Here is a 12,556-nt window from a genome sequence, read left to right on the forward strand (position 1 = left end):
TTTCTGCCTATTCACCCCATGTAGCTAGAGTTTTTCTGGTCCTGTCTGGCCCACAGTCAGGACAAATCTCTCTAACCCGCCAGTCCCGCAGCAGCTCAGACCCAACCAAGTAAACACAGAGACTTATATTACTTACAGACTGTATGGCCGTGGCAGGCTTCTTGCTAACTGTTCTTATATCTTAAATTAATCCATTTCTATAAATCTATACCTTGCCATGTGGCTCGTGGCTTACCAGCATCTTCACATGCTGTTTGTCATCGTGGCGGCTGGCAGTGTCTCTGACTCAGCCTTCCACTTCCCAGAATTCTTCTCCTCCTTGTCCCGCCTTTACTTCCTCCTGCCTGACTACTGGCCAATCAGTGTTTTATTTACTAACCAATCAGAGCAACACATTTACCATACAGAACATCCCACAGCAACCCCACCTATCCTTTCTCCTGCCTTGCTATTGGCTGTTCAGCTCTTTATTAGACCATCAGGTGTTTTAGATAGGCAAAGTAACACAGCTTCACAGAGTTAATTAAATGCAACATAAAAGAATGCAACACATCTTTGCATCATTAAACAAATATTCCAGAGCATAAACAAATGTACTACATCTTCAACTAATATTCCACAACACTTGGGCACACTAAGCACTTTACAAATAGAGTGAACTCCCTAGCTCCAGGGCTCTTTATAGTATAAACAGTATATTCACAGTGGTATTGGGTCTTTTTAGGTAGTTTTCAAACCAGGTCAGGGATGTTTTATTCATTCTATAGTACTGTATTGCAGTCTGGCTTCTCTCTGTCCCTTTTCTCACTGCTCCTGGGGTCTGCCAGTCTTCCAAGATACCTATGTTCCTTCACAATGTATCTCAGTCCCATTAATCCTGCCAATGCAATTTACTATAAAGTCATCAAGAAGAACCCTGATTTTAGTTAACCAGTTAAACAAAGGTGTGAATGGGTATTTACTGAGCTATTACTGTCCCAGGATCCGGGGATACCCTGTCACGGGCTGTGTCTCCCCAGCTCTAACACACTCTCCATAGCCACTCTTATGACGCTGACCTCTGTGTTTGAGATGTTCCCTCTCCTCCTGGCAATTTCCATGTGGATTTTCAAGCCTTAAGCATTCTATCCTCTATGGGACCTCTCTTCACCAAGGCTGCAGTGTGAGTCCCTTTTAGATCCCTGTCCTTCTCCTATCTACTGATTATTGGCATTGCTGTTCTGCTTTGGACTTCATCAGTTTCATGCATCAGTTTCTTTTGCTGCTCACTTCTGCAACTTCAGACACTGTGCTGTCTTACCTGCCTCTGTGTCCTAGCAGGGAGTTCTAAAGGTGCCTGGGATATACAAGTGTTGGCAGATATTTAAAATGATACGTCTTTTATGTTTTTAGAGATTTATTTTATTGTTTCGAAATTATTTCTATATGTGTGTCTCTGTTTATATGCTTGTGATTGCCAGTGCCTGCAGAGGTCAGAGGCATTAAATCTCCCCTGGAGCTGGAGTTACATTTGTGAGTCACCTGCCTGGGTACTAGGAGTTAAACTCCAGTCTTCTGCAAGAACAGTACATGCTCATAACTGCTGAGCCATTTCTGCAGTCTGAAACAATACTTTAATCAGTTGGTAGATCTGTTGCCCCTTTATGTTTTCTTCATGTCTAGTGATTAAATTTGTTCTTTGACAGTCTCACACATACATATTCTGTGTGCTCCCTCCCACGTCTCTTCATTCCTACACACGCTTACCACTCCACTCTTCCCTGCAGCTTCCTTTGCCACATCCTTGTCTTCCTGCTCTGTTTTGTGACCCACTGTTTTTAACCAGAGTCATCTGTGTGACCTCAGATTTGGAACTATCCACTGGAGTCTGATGAGCTCACCGTTGGGCATACAGTTGAAGATAATGACTGTCCCTCCACCAGAATCCATCAGTACCCAATAGTTCAACAGGGAGGGATACCATGGTTGACTGTTGAAAGGCTCAGTCTTGTGCAGGCCAGTGCACTCTGCATAGCTACTTTCCAAAGGTAGTGGCTCCACTCATCTTAGTTGCCGAGTATAAAGAAACTGAGTTGGAACTGTGATGGAAGCTTCCTCCCTGTTGACTTGTTTTCATGATGTCAGAAGGTGCTATGCCAGCTTCTGGGGAGGAAAAGGCACCAATGGTCTTCTTCAACTGTGAACTCTCCGAACTACAGTGCTAAGCTAGCAAGATGTCCTAATTGATACATTAGTGGCACAGCCGTTCTGGGGACAACCAACTGCTCTCAGCTTGGATTTGAGGTCTCCTCTACAAGACAGAGTGCCCCAACCTGCAGGGCTTCAATGGGTTCTCGACCACCCTAAGGACGGAATGTAGAGACAGGAGATACAAGGAAATACACCAAGTCTAGATTCTGATCAAGGTGCCACTTTATTTTTCTCCAGGAGGGTTTATATAGTTCCTGCAGGGTGGGGGGGAGCAAGAAGCCGTCATCTGCATAAGATGGGGCAAGCTAACAGGATGTTTGTATAGGATGTTTACAGGGTGAAAGAGTCAAGGGCTCTGACTCAATGTCCTGTTGCTAGGCAACCTGACTGTAAGATGATCTAGTTCCCTGTCTTATCGGGGGTCTGTATTTTTCCACTAATTAGAGATTTTGTTCTTGTCCCTGACAACAGAGTGCCCACATTGTTACTTCTCTTGTTGCTATGAGAAATTACCCGACACAAGAAACTTTAGGAAGGGGAGGTTCATCTTGGCTCATAGTTTGATGTTACAGTCCATCATCACAGAGAAGCCATGGGGCAGGAGCTTGAGGCAGCTGGTCATGTTGTGTCCAAAGTCAGGAGGGGGGGGGGGGAGAGGAATTCTGGTGCTTAGTTCACTTTCTCCTTATTCAGACAAAGATCACAGTCTGGGATGATGCTCCCCACATTCAGGTTGGGTCTTCCCTCTTGAGTTGAAGTTTCCTGGAAACACCCTCACAGACACAGCTAGAGGTGTGTTTCCATAGTGATTGTACATCCAGTGATGTTGGCAATGAAGATTTCTGTGTGCCTTGGTGTAGCCCAAGGGAATTTCTAACTCTTTCTCTGTCCAATAGTGGTATTCCTAGCCTTATGCATGTCTCAGAGCCTCCTCTTCCTAGTGCTATAGCATAGATGGAACCCAGGGGCCTTGCACATGCTGACCAAGTGCTGTACCACCGAGCCACACCCCTCAATGTCCCCAGGTCCTCCCGGATGTGTTTTAATCTACCACTTTCTAACCATGGCATATTAATTCCTACTTCTCTCACTGTGGCAGGACACCAGACAGGAACAATACAAGGAAAGGAGTTATTTAGGGTCCCGGTTCAGGGTGTATGATCTATATGGCATCTGATCACATCCTAGTGGCATTCAGTGAGCACAGATCTCCACTGGAAGTAGGCCTGGGACTAACACCCTCAAGGCCCACCACAGTGACCCACTCCTTCCTGGGAGGCCCTACCTCTTAAAGGTCCCACTGCCTCCAAAACTGTGCCACAGCTGAGGAACAATGTTAAACACATGGGGGACACATTTCATATTTAAACCATAACACTTTGTTATGCATTTTGGATTTTTATAGCAATTAAAGCTCTGCCCCCTCCAAATTTTACCCATTAGTCTTCCAACATTAGGTTCTCAGGTTATGTAGCAGGAACCACATTTAAAGAACATATTGTACTATATAGGTGTCCAAAGAATTAGTTCTGTTTTGAGCTTCTGTGGTCCCCATAGTTTTATTCAATAGTATCAGGCTTCTTTCTCCTCCCTCTCCTCTTCCTTCTTCTTCTTTTGGTTGGAGATGGACAGGGGGTATTATTTTTTTTAAACTTCATATGATAATTGCTTTGACAGGGAAGTATTAGTCCTCATTCCGACTGGCACTGCAATTGAAATCAGAGTCACAGCTACCATTATGAAGACCTCCCTCATTTCCCAGTCATCAATTAAACATGGTTGTCTCTCGGAGAAGCCACCCTGTAAAATACATCAATGCTATCAACGAATGACAAGCCACATTCACTGGCCTCTCTCTGTATCTTCCATTTGGCCTTTTGATGCAGCCCATCCGCTCGTCATAGGAAGGAGTTGAGTGGCCAGTCTGTGCTCCGGATGGCACCTCACGGAGCACTTCGTGACTGCCGAAGCTGGGTAGTCCAGCAAAACGGATGGGTTGTAAACCAATTGTTTCTGTGCCGTGCCGCCTTGCCCAGAATCTGTAGAAATTGATAGCATCTTTTAGCCCTGAAGTCTAGAGATTCAATTTACTCTGTAGCTCACTTAGAAAAGATAGGAAAAAGAATAATGCCAAATCAGTGGGGAAATAGACTCCCCAATCTGGAACGAACCACACAATATTATTTAATCTATTTCTCCTCATTCTTTTTCCTACCCAGGAAAGAGAATTATCTCTTTTCTTTTTCTCCTCCCTGAGACTCTTCAGAGGTGAAGCCGTTTTCCATCACTTCTGTCCCTACTCCCAATTCTATAGTAAGAGACAGGAGTGTGTGCCCCCCACTTCCACAGAGGCCCTTCCCATCCTGTGCACAACTCGTGAAGACTCGAGACTCCTGGCTCTCTGTTGATCGCCTTTTTCTTTGCACTGCTGAAGATTCAATCCAGGCCATCAGGAATGATAGGCAAGCATGCTCCACCACTAAGCTGCACCCCAGCTCCGTTCAGAAAGTCCTTAGGAGCATCTGCTATGTGTCGGACTCCCTGCTGGACCTATGGAAGCAGTCACACAGAAGAGAACAGCAGAGTCCCAGACTCACGAGCTAGTGGGGAGACAGGTAAAGTGATTTCAAAGACACCCATGCAAGTTTAGGAGTGATATGATCATGATGTGTGTTGATAGGTAGAGGTGTATGTGTGTCTACATCAGTTCGCATAACAATGCCAAGTAGGGAGGGACTGAAAAGAGAAAGTCAGTCAGGTATGGCCGGAGATAGGGACCAGGAAGTCCCTATTTTTTGAGAGTTTTGAGAGTTTTGAGAGGAGTGGTTTTCGGTGGTGGTGGTGGTGGGGTATGTGTGTGCATAGGAGTGTGCATTTGGAGGTCTGAGGTCAACTCTGGCTATCTTCCTTGATTGCTCTCCCCTTTATTTATCAAGGCAGGGTCTCTCAATTGAACCCCAGACCTACCTCTTTGACTAGTCTAGATAGCCACTTTTTTCCCCTGACAGCCCCCCAAGTAGCGGAATTACAGGAAGGTTGCCATGTCTCCTGGCATTTATGTGGGTGTCGGGGATCAAAACTTGAGTCCTCACTCCTGCCTGGTAATCACTTTGTCCACTGGGCCATTGCCCAGCTCCTGAGAAGACTTTTGTGAAGCGCCTAGAGCAGAGACTAGAATCCTGAAGTGCTAGGAGAGAGCAAAGAGAGAACCTTCTAGATTGAAGAACAGCAAAATATCAGGCCTTAAGTTAAGGTTACAGGGGATGCAGGTAGGAGTGGTGTGAACCCCAGGCATACCAGGTGTACATGTGCACACACGTGTATGCCATGTGTGTTTGCACGTGTGTGTGCCCTGTGTGCGTGTGTGTGCCCTATATGTGAGTGTGTGCACATACGGACGTGTGGCCCAAGGAAAGCCGGCATCTTCTAGCGATTGGTCAGCCCAGTAGTTTGGCTCTCTAAAGGAGCCAAGCCCCTCTGCAACACCTGTCACAGAGCCCAGCAGATGTTAGCCTTCGAGAGCTCTTCACTTCTTCCCTGGCACTCACTGCCTCAGACACTGCTACATATTCACCAGAATCCCAAACCACAGCTCTGGTCCAGTCCTTCCTGCTCTGCCCTAGCCCTCCTGTCCTTAGTTCTCTCCCCCGCCTCATCCATTCCTTCCCTTCCAGATCCACCTGGAACACATGCCTTCGACCGAGTCTTCGTCTCCACTGGTAGAGCTTCTCAGTTACCTGGGTCCTATGCCCACATCTGTAGCTAGGACACCACTCTCCAGATCATGTGGGAGCTGTTTCTTCTCCCGGCTACTCAGGCCAGCTCGGGGCCAGAAGCACGGTTCACAGTATTCTTATTTTTGCTCTCGGTTGAAGCCTTCTTTAAACTCCTGTGTCGGGCTGGAACACTCGCCTTATTCGCTAGGCGGCTGTTGTAATAAAGGCCTGCTCAACTCCTCAGTGAAGTCTCATACCTTACACATAGCATCTTGTGGACTAACTCAGGGCGGGGGAGGACGGGACTCTGGTCCATGTACCTTATGCCATCCAGGCCCTTTGAGTCCTGTCAGCTGGTGGGTCCTGGGATCGTGGAGTTCTCTTAGGTCCTCTGCGGTTTGACTGTAGACAAGGGAAGAGGGGGAGCCAGGAGGACTTCAGTGAGATTCAGACACGAAGTCTAGAAGCATCTGCTAGCTCTCTCTTTTGCTCACATTTCTATTGGCTGTATTGGAGTCACATGGCTCACCTCACTTACAGGGAATCCTGGGAAGAGCTCTGGAGGAAGAGGAAGCAGAATGTGAGGAACACAGAGTAGTCTCGTCGGCGCTGATAGCTCCATGGGGGCAGTTTCTGATGTCCTTGCCTGTGGTCACTCTTGAGTCCCCTTCTCAGTGCAGACTTAAACTTTAATGTCGAATTCTCTGCCCTTAGTGCCCAGTCTTTCCGTGGCTCTTGCTACTTCTCTTCCTCTGTCTTAGACATTTTCTTTCCTTTCATTGGTTTTTCCTGTCCTCCCTTCATCTTCCAGAGTCTTCTCTTCCAGAACCTTCCCTTTCTTCACATTCGGTCTTTTGACGTCAGCATTGGGTCATCCCTACACTCTACTTCTCTCTTTCTTTACTGGAGCTCCCAATGCTTGTTGAGAAATACTATGCCCCACGAGGGGTCAGCACCACTATAGAGTCAGGGCTCTGCTCTCCAGGCTCTCGGGACTCAGCAGCTCCTTCTCGTCTCTTCTAGATGATTTTTCAGAGATTTGACAGACTTGTTGAGCTCCCCTCTTAGCCTTCATCTTCCTGCTGTCTCCTTTTCTTTCCCTTTGAAACTTATGACAGGAGAGGACTCTCTCTGCTCTCCCCTAGCTCCATGTCGACATGCCAAGGGCATCTGCAGTGATTCGCTGTCCTTTTCCTTCCTATCTGGCAATATCTTGCCAGTATCTTTTGGGGCTTCTTCTTCCTTAATTGACTGTTTACTTAGCAGACCCCCCCTTCCCCACATCCTCCATCATTTCATCAGCTTTTCACTTTTTACTCCATTCTCTCCTGGATATCTCACTCATGCTCATTGTACCTCTTAGAACCTCGGGGCTGAGGCTTCCGAGTCAATTGTCCAGCCAAGCTTTCTCTGTGAATGTCAGAACCAAACATCCCTACTCTTTCTGAATCTCTTTATTCATTTGTCCAGCAGCCATTTATATTCAGTGGTTCTAAAATGAAGTATACCGATAGATCTGCTTTTCCCTCCAATCTCTGCCTTCTCTATCTCTTTTATTGCTCATATCAGGAAGAATTTAATGGAACCAAATTTACTTGGCCTCTCCAGCCTGAAGCCTCAGCATCGTTTATCTCGCTTCCTTTTCTCTAACCCTCAAATCCACTTCGTTTACCAGGCTCTGCTGATTCTGCTTCACAAATGCTTCTCAAATCTCTGCCTACTGTGACTGCTGAGTCCCACATTGTACCTCACCGGGACCGTCTGTCTGTGCACCCCCCCCCCCCCCGCCCCACCTTCCCTGCCCTTCCCTGCCTCTGGGCTCCATCATCTCTCACCCACCTAACTCTGTATATTCATTTGTTCCATCTTTTCACCGGGTCAGAGTCCATTGTCCCTCACATGACACCCAAGCCATGCTGATCAATACAGCACACGGCTCCCCAGTACAAATCAAATCTGCTCCTGCAAGATAAATGAAAACAAAATGAAAAACGACCCCAGTACCATGGAAATGAATCTTTGTGGCTCAGGATAAAATGACAAGTGACAGTGTTACAGGTGGGTTATGAAGGAGTGGAATCTTAAATAACTTAGGAGGGAGCAGAAATTATGTGCTGTTGAAATGTCATTCAATAACAGAAAGGTCTCTTGTCGGGGGAGCAACACTAGCATCCAAGATGCTGAGACTGGAGAATGGCTGTGTGAGATGTGTAAATGAGCAAAAGGAACACCTCCAACTGATGCATCTTACACACTGTTTCACAGATGCCTATGGGAGGGAGTTAGCTCATCATTACCAGTCAGCATTTGGGTGTTGTATCCATAGCTGTGTCTTAAAAATACATGTGCTGTGTTGGAGAATGCTCTCCTTTTCAGTAGGAAGAACAGATATTTGCTCCATAACAGAGTCATTGTGTATTTGGGTGGTATAAAAGGTTATTAAAATTTTGTTTGACTGCTGGGGCTCATCCTGATCAACATGCTTAATTACTATAGTATCATGTCTCTACAATCTGTCCCTCACAGGTGATACTGACTTTGAGGGAAATGATCTTAGGGCTGATGTAGTAGGCAAAATGCTGCTGTTGCGTGGACTCTGAAAAGTTCATACATGCTTAGAAATATCTTTATTTAGAGCAAAGAAGGTTCCGAAAGGCTTGGTCATCAGTCAGAGCTGTCACATGTAAGTGTCCATTAACTCCCAACCTTGGGTCATGTGTTGATCCAAGATATTGGGGCTCTATTATATGACTTCCTTTAGATTCATTAAGGGTTTGTGGGTTGAAAGCACACAGAGTTCTGCGTGGCTCTCAGTGCTGTGGCCAAGTACCCAAACACACAGTTAATAAACTTTAGACCTGTGCATTCCTTATAATTTAGTAGCATTTAAAATGTAGGAAACAGAAGTTTAGACTTAGTTAGGGTCCAATGTAACCATCCTGGTAGAAATGAAGATATTCTGCAGAGACTTCTCTCTCTTACTCTTTGGTTATGTTAAAACAGTGGACCCCCAGAAATTGTAACTCCCCCAGGAGTCTCATGCTAGGAGAAGGAAAGGGGAGCTTGTTTCCTGAAAAGAGATGTCACACAGTTCTGACAACTTGTCAGACCATCTTATAGGATGAGACTCAAGCCAAGACGGTGATGGGTGATGGACAGGACCACACCTAGACCTCACTGCTTAGTTAGGCACACCTCTTGCCATCCATGTAAACTTACACCTCCAGTTAGTGCCCCAAAGGTGGACTTGGGAGTCGGGGGTGGTTACTGGACCTCTTTGTAATTCTTCCCAATGTGGCCAGTTGAATAAATCTCCCATTTCAGCCTTCAACTATTACTTTTTTGATTAACTGCCTTATGAGGATGGGAAGGAAGCTAAGCCTGCCTTGTTATGGGTTTCATGGGCTCAGGCTCTGACCCTAAGCACTCCAGTAACACTAAGATGATAAGCAAGGTCCCCATCTGATGTACTGGCTTCATTCCCAGGTCCTTAGAATATTTGGTCCTGATTAGTAGGATTTGGGGAAGAATTTTCCAGCTCCTGAAATATTTCTGGGAATAAAAAAAATTTTTTTCCTTTTTTAGAAACAGTGATCTGAGTGTGAGGGAAATGGAGTTTCCAAGGCAGGCTGGGAGCAACTGGGGAAAGTTTCGTCTCTAAACTCCCACTCAGAAATCAAGAGATAGGGAAACATCATGGGTACCAGAGCAAACTTGCATTTCGTGTTTAGCTTTGTGTTTAGCGAATAGGGGGCTAACAAATGGAGTCATGGTTCTGCTCAGCAGGCTGGTGTTTTTAATGACTAGTCTTTTCCCCTCCCCGATTCTATATTTGCAGTAATCTGGGCAAGCGCCTACACAAATAGCCACAATTTGTAAATTGTGCCTGACATATTTTCTGCTCTTTGAATTCCCTGAGTGCCTGCAATATAATTAGAAATAAGCAATCTTTTACATCGTAATAGGAAAAGGGACATGGTTTCAGCATGCAAATAAGACGTTACCTAGACAGAAAATTCCAGCTGCCAAGTCGACTGTCGTCACTGAGGAAGAAAGGAGGGCTGTTGAAGGAGGTGGGGCTGGTTGCCAGCTTTGCACACTGACATTTTCCTCTCACGTCCAGTCACCTGCTGTGTGCATGGGCAGAAGGAGGAGACTCAGATGATGCAAGACCATAGGGAGAAATGCTCCGGGCTTACTTGGTGGGATTGAGACTGCATGGCTGAACAGACCCACTAGTGGGCTTCCTTAGCTTTATCGCACAGTTCCCTCAGCCAGACCTGAGAGATGGCTGGCGTGTTTAAGAGATTCAATAAGTCAGTGTCTGCCACCTGGGGGATACAGGTAGAGAGGGAAGAAATAAGAAGATTCCAGCAGAGCAAACAGGAGAGTGGCCTGGGAGGATGTCCGAATGTCAGGAGAAACTAGTTTCATGGGAGCCACATGAGGTATGTTTAGAGTTGGCTGGCAGAAGGATTGGTAGACATGTGCAGGGCTGAGAGGATATGCATGATGAGGTCTGGGGAATGGTCTCTGGGTTAGGCTGAATGGAAGGAGAACAGTGGTGACCCTGGCCAGAGCATCCTTGGTAGAGTGGTGGAGACGAAGAGCTGGTTAGAGTGGGTCAAAGAGAGAATTAAAGATTTGAAAGTGAAGCTGGTGAAAATAGATCTACCAAGGAGCTTTTCTTGTAAGCAGACTGGAAGAATAGAGCAATGACAGGCTGTGACATTGATGGAAGGACACTTTAAGAAGGTGACTGTAGAAGGAGGATGCTCATAGAACCAATCCACAGGAACGAGAGAAACTGATGGCCTCGAGAACTTAGGGGCAGCATTGCTGAGAGGCCAGAGATATGCAAGGAGTTAAGAACATCCATTGTGTGGTAGATGGGAGGCAGAGGGGGTGGCACAGATATGGGGGCACTGGTGCATGGGAGTAGATGGTGTTTTCCTTCCATTTTTCAGCAACCTAAGAAATGTAACCCATCAGAGGGCGGGAGGGAGCTTTGGAGACTTGAAGACACAGGATACACGGAACAGGCACCTTTGGCAATGGGAGGCTCCCCTTCTGAGGGGGATCTTGTAGAATCACCATGCAGCCCAGAGAGATTTCAAGTCAGGCCTGACATCCCAGCAATGTTTTCCTCAAGCCTGTTATTCATCTCCTTAGAGATAGATGTAGCTTAGATGGAGAGCTGACGTTAGCTGGGCATGTGTGGAAGTACATGCCTGAGGGTAGTTGTAGCAAGGGACCACTGCTAAGGAGGAAAAGGAAGAGAAAGGGATGGTGCATGTCAAATGTGGTTGATCCCAGTGGGACCAAAGAATGATAGAATTGGGGATTCACTGGGAAGGAACTGGGACCACAGAAGGGCAGTCATCAGGGATGATTCAAGTTGAGATGTAGGGTTAGTTTTGTTATTCATGCCTATGGGGTGTGATGTAGTGGTACATGCCATTAATTCTAACACTCCAGAGACAGAGGCAGGTGGATCTCTGAATTTGAGTACAGCATGGTCTACGTAGCAAGTTCCATGCCAGCCAGGGATATCAGGGCTGCATAATAAGACTCTGTCTCCTGTCAATCAATCAATCCATGATAAATAAATTAATAATCCCTTTGGGACTAACTGGCTTAATGTGTAGGGCAGTGCCATTGGAGGTGAGACAAGAAAAGAGCCCAAACCTTAGTTTGTTTAGCTGCGTGAAGACTGATATCTTACTAATTGTGCCTAATCATCATGAATGGAAGAAGGGGCAGGTGATTGAAAGAGGTGGCCCTTCAACTAGCAGTGGTAGATAGTTGATAAAAACAACACAACACTGATTGCATTATTTCTGGCTTCGTGATAGACTCACAGCTCCATAGACCCAGCACTTGATTAGAATAAACAGGAACCCGAGTTAAGTTCATAGTAAGTGTTGACATTCCAAGAATTACAGCAAGCTGTCTAGTCTGAAGGTAGAGAGGAAGTTGTCTGAAAATACAGGAAAAGTCTAGAAGCTGGTTTTAGAATTCAAATGTAGTACATAGGAAGTCTCTTCCAGAATCACTGTGTTCTGGTGGCGCCAAGGACAAAGCCCCTTTATCTACAGGCTTCTTAAGGTAATGAGAGCCCAAAAGAAAGCCAAGGATCCTTCTGTAGCACGAAGACCTGCTATAATGATTGTCATTTCTATCATTTAGTGCTGTGCCTGTTACAATGTGTTTTTCTTTTCCAAATGAACTATAGGGCCCCTTTGGTCAAAAAAAAAAAAAAATAGTTATACTGACCAGGCTTCCGTTAAAGTTATTCATTTGAATGGAGTTGGTAGCGCTCTGGTTCTTGGCCATTCTCCACAGAGACTGTCATCACATAGTCCTCATTTTATATTTTAATCCATCTCAAACTTTCCTGCTCTGCTGAATTCTAATGTTCACAAGGAGACAACACCAGGCCTTTGCTGCTTGCATAGCTCATCACAACTGGAGTCTGTTCATTCAGATCCTGAGCAATGTGTGGAGTTGAAGGCCACTAGACTGATGCCAAGCACGATCCAGCACAGGTCAGCAGGTGGCCTGACTGCTTCTCTGCACTGACTCTGCCCGCAACCCCCAAAGCTGAGGACAGCCGGGCTGCCTCCAGCAGTCACTTGTTGAATGAAATC

General features: G+C 46.0%; 1 protein-coding gene and 1 long non-coding RNA gene across 6 annotated transcripts in view; one reads left to right on the forward strand and one right to left on the reverse strand.

The window, feature by feature from the left end:
- Positions 1–12,556, forward strand: part of Slc39a11 (solute carrier family 39 member 11) — a 443,246-nt gene that overhangs the window by 248,584 nt on the left and 182,106 nt on the right. The window lies entirely within an intron of this gene.
- LOC128122798 (uncharacterized) lies at positions 2,469–10,348 on the reverse strand. The gene is made up of 3 exons (XR_008222494.1): positions 9,911–10,348; positions 7,746–7,868; positions 2,469–4,229 (listed from the first exon to the last, which is right to left on the reverse strand). It is a non-coding gene; the product is annotated as an uncharacterized LOC128122798 (long non-coding RNA).

Source organism: Peromyscus californicus, unplaced genomic scaffold (genome assembly GCF_007827085.1).
Source record: "Peromyscus californicus insignis strain IS unplaced genomic scaffold, ASM782708v3 Scaffold_3__1_contigs__length_106647218, whole genome shotgun sequence".
NCBI classification, from domain to species: domain Eukaryota; kingdom Metazoa; phylum Chordata; class Mammalia; order Rodentia; family Cricetidae; genus Peromyscus; species Peromyscus californicus.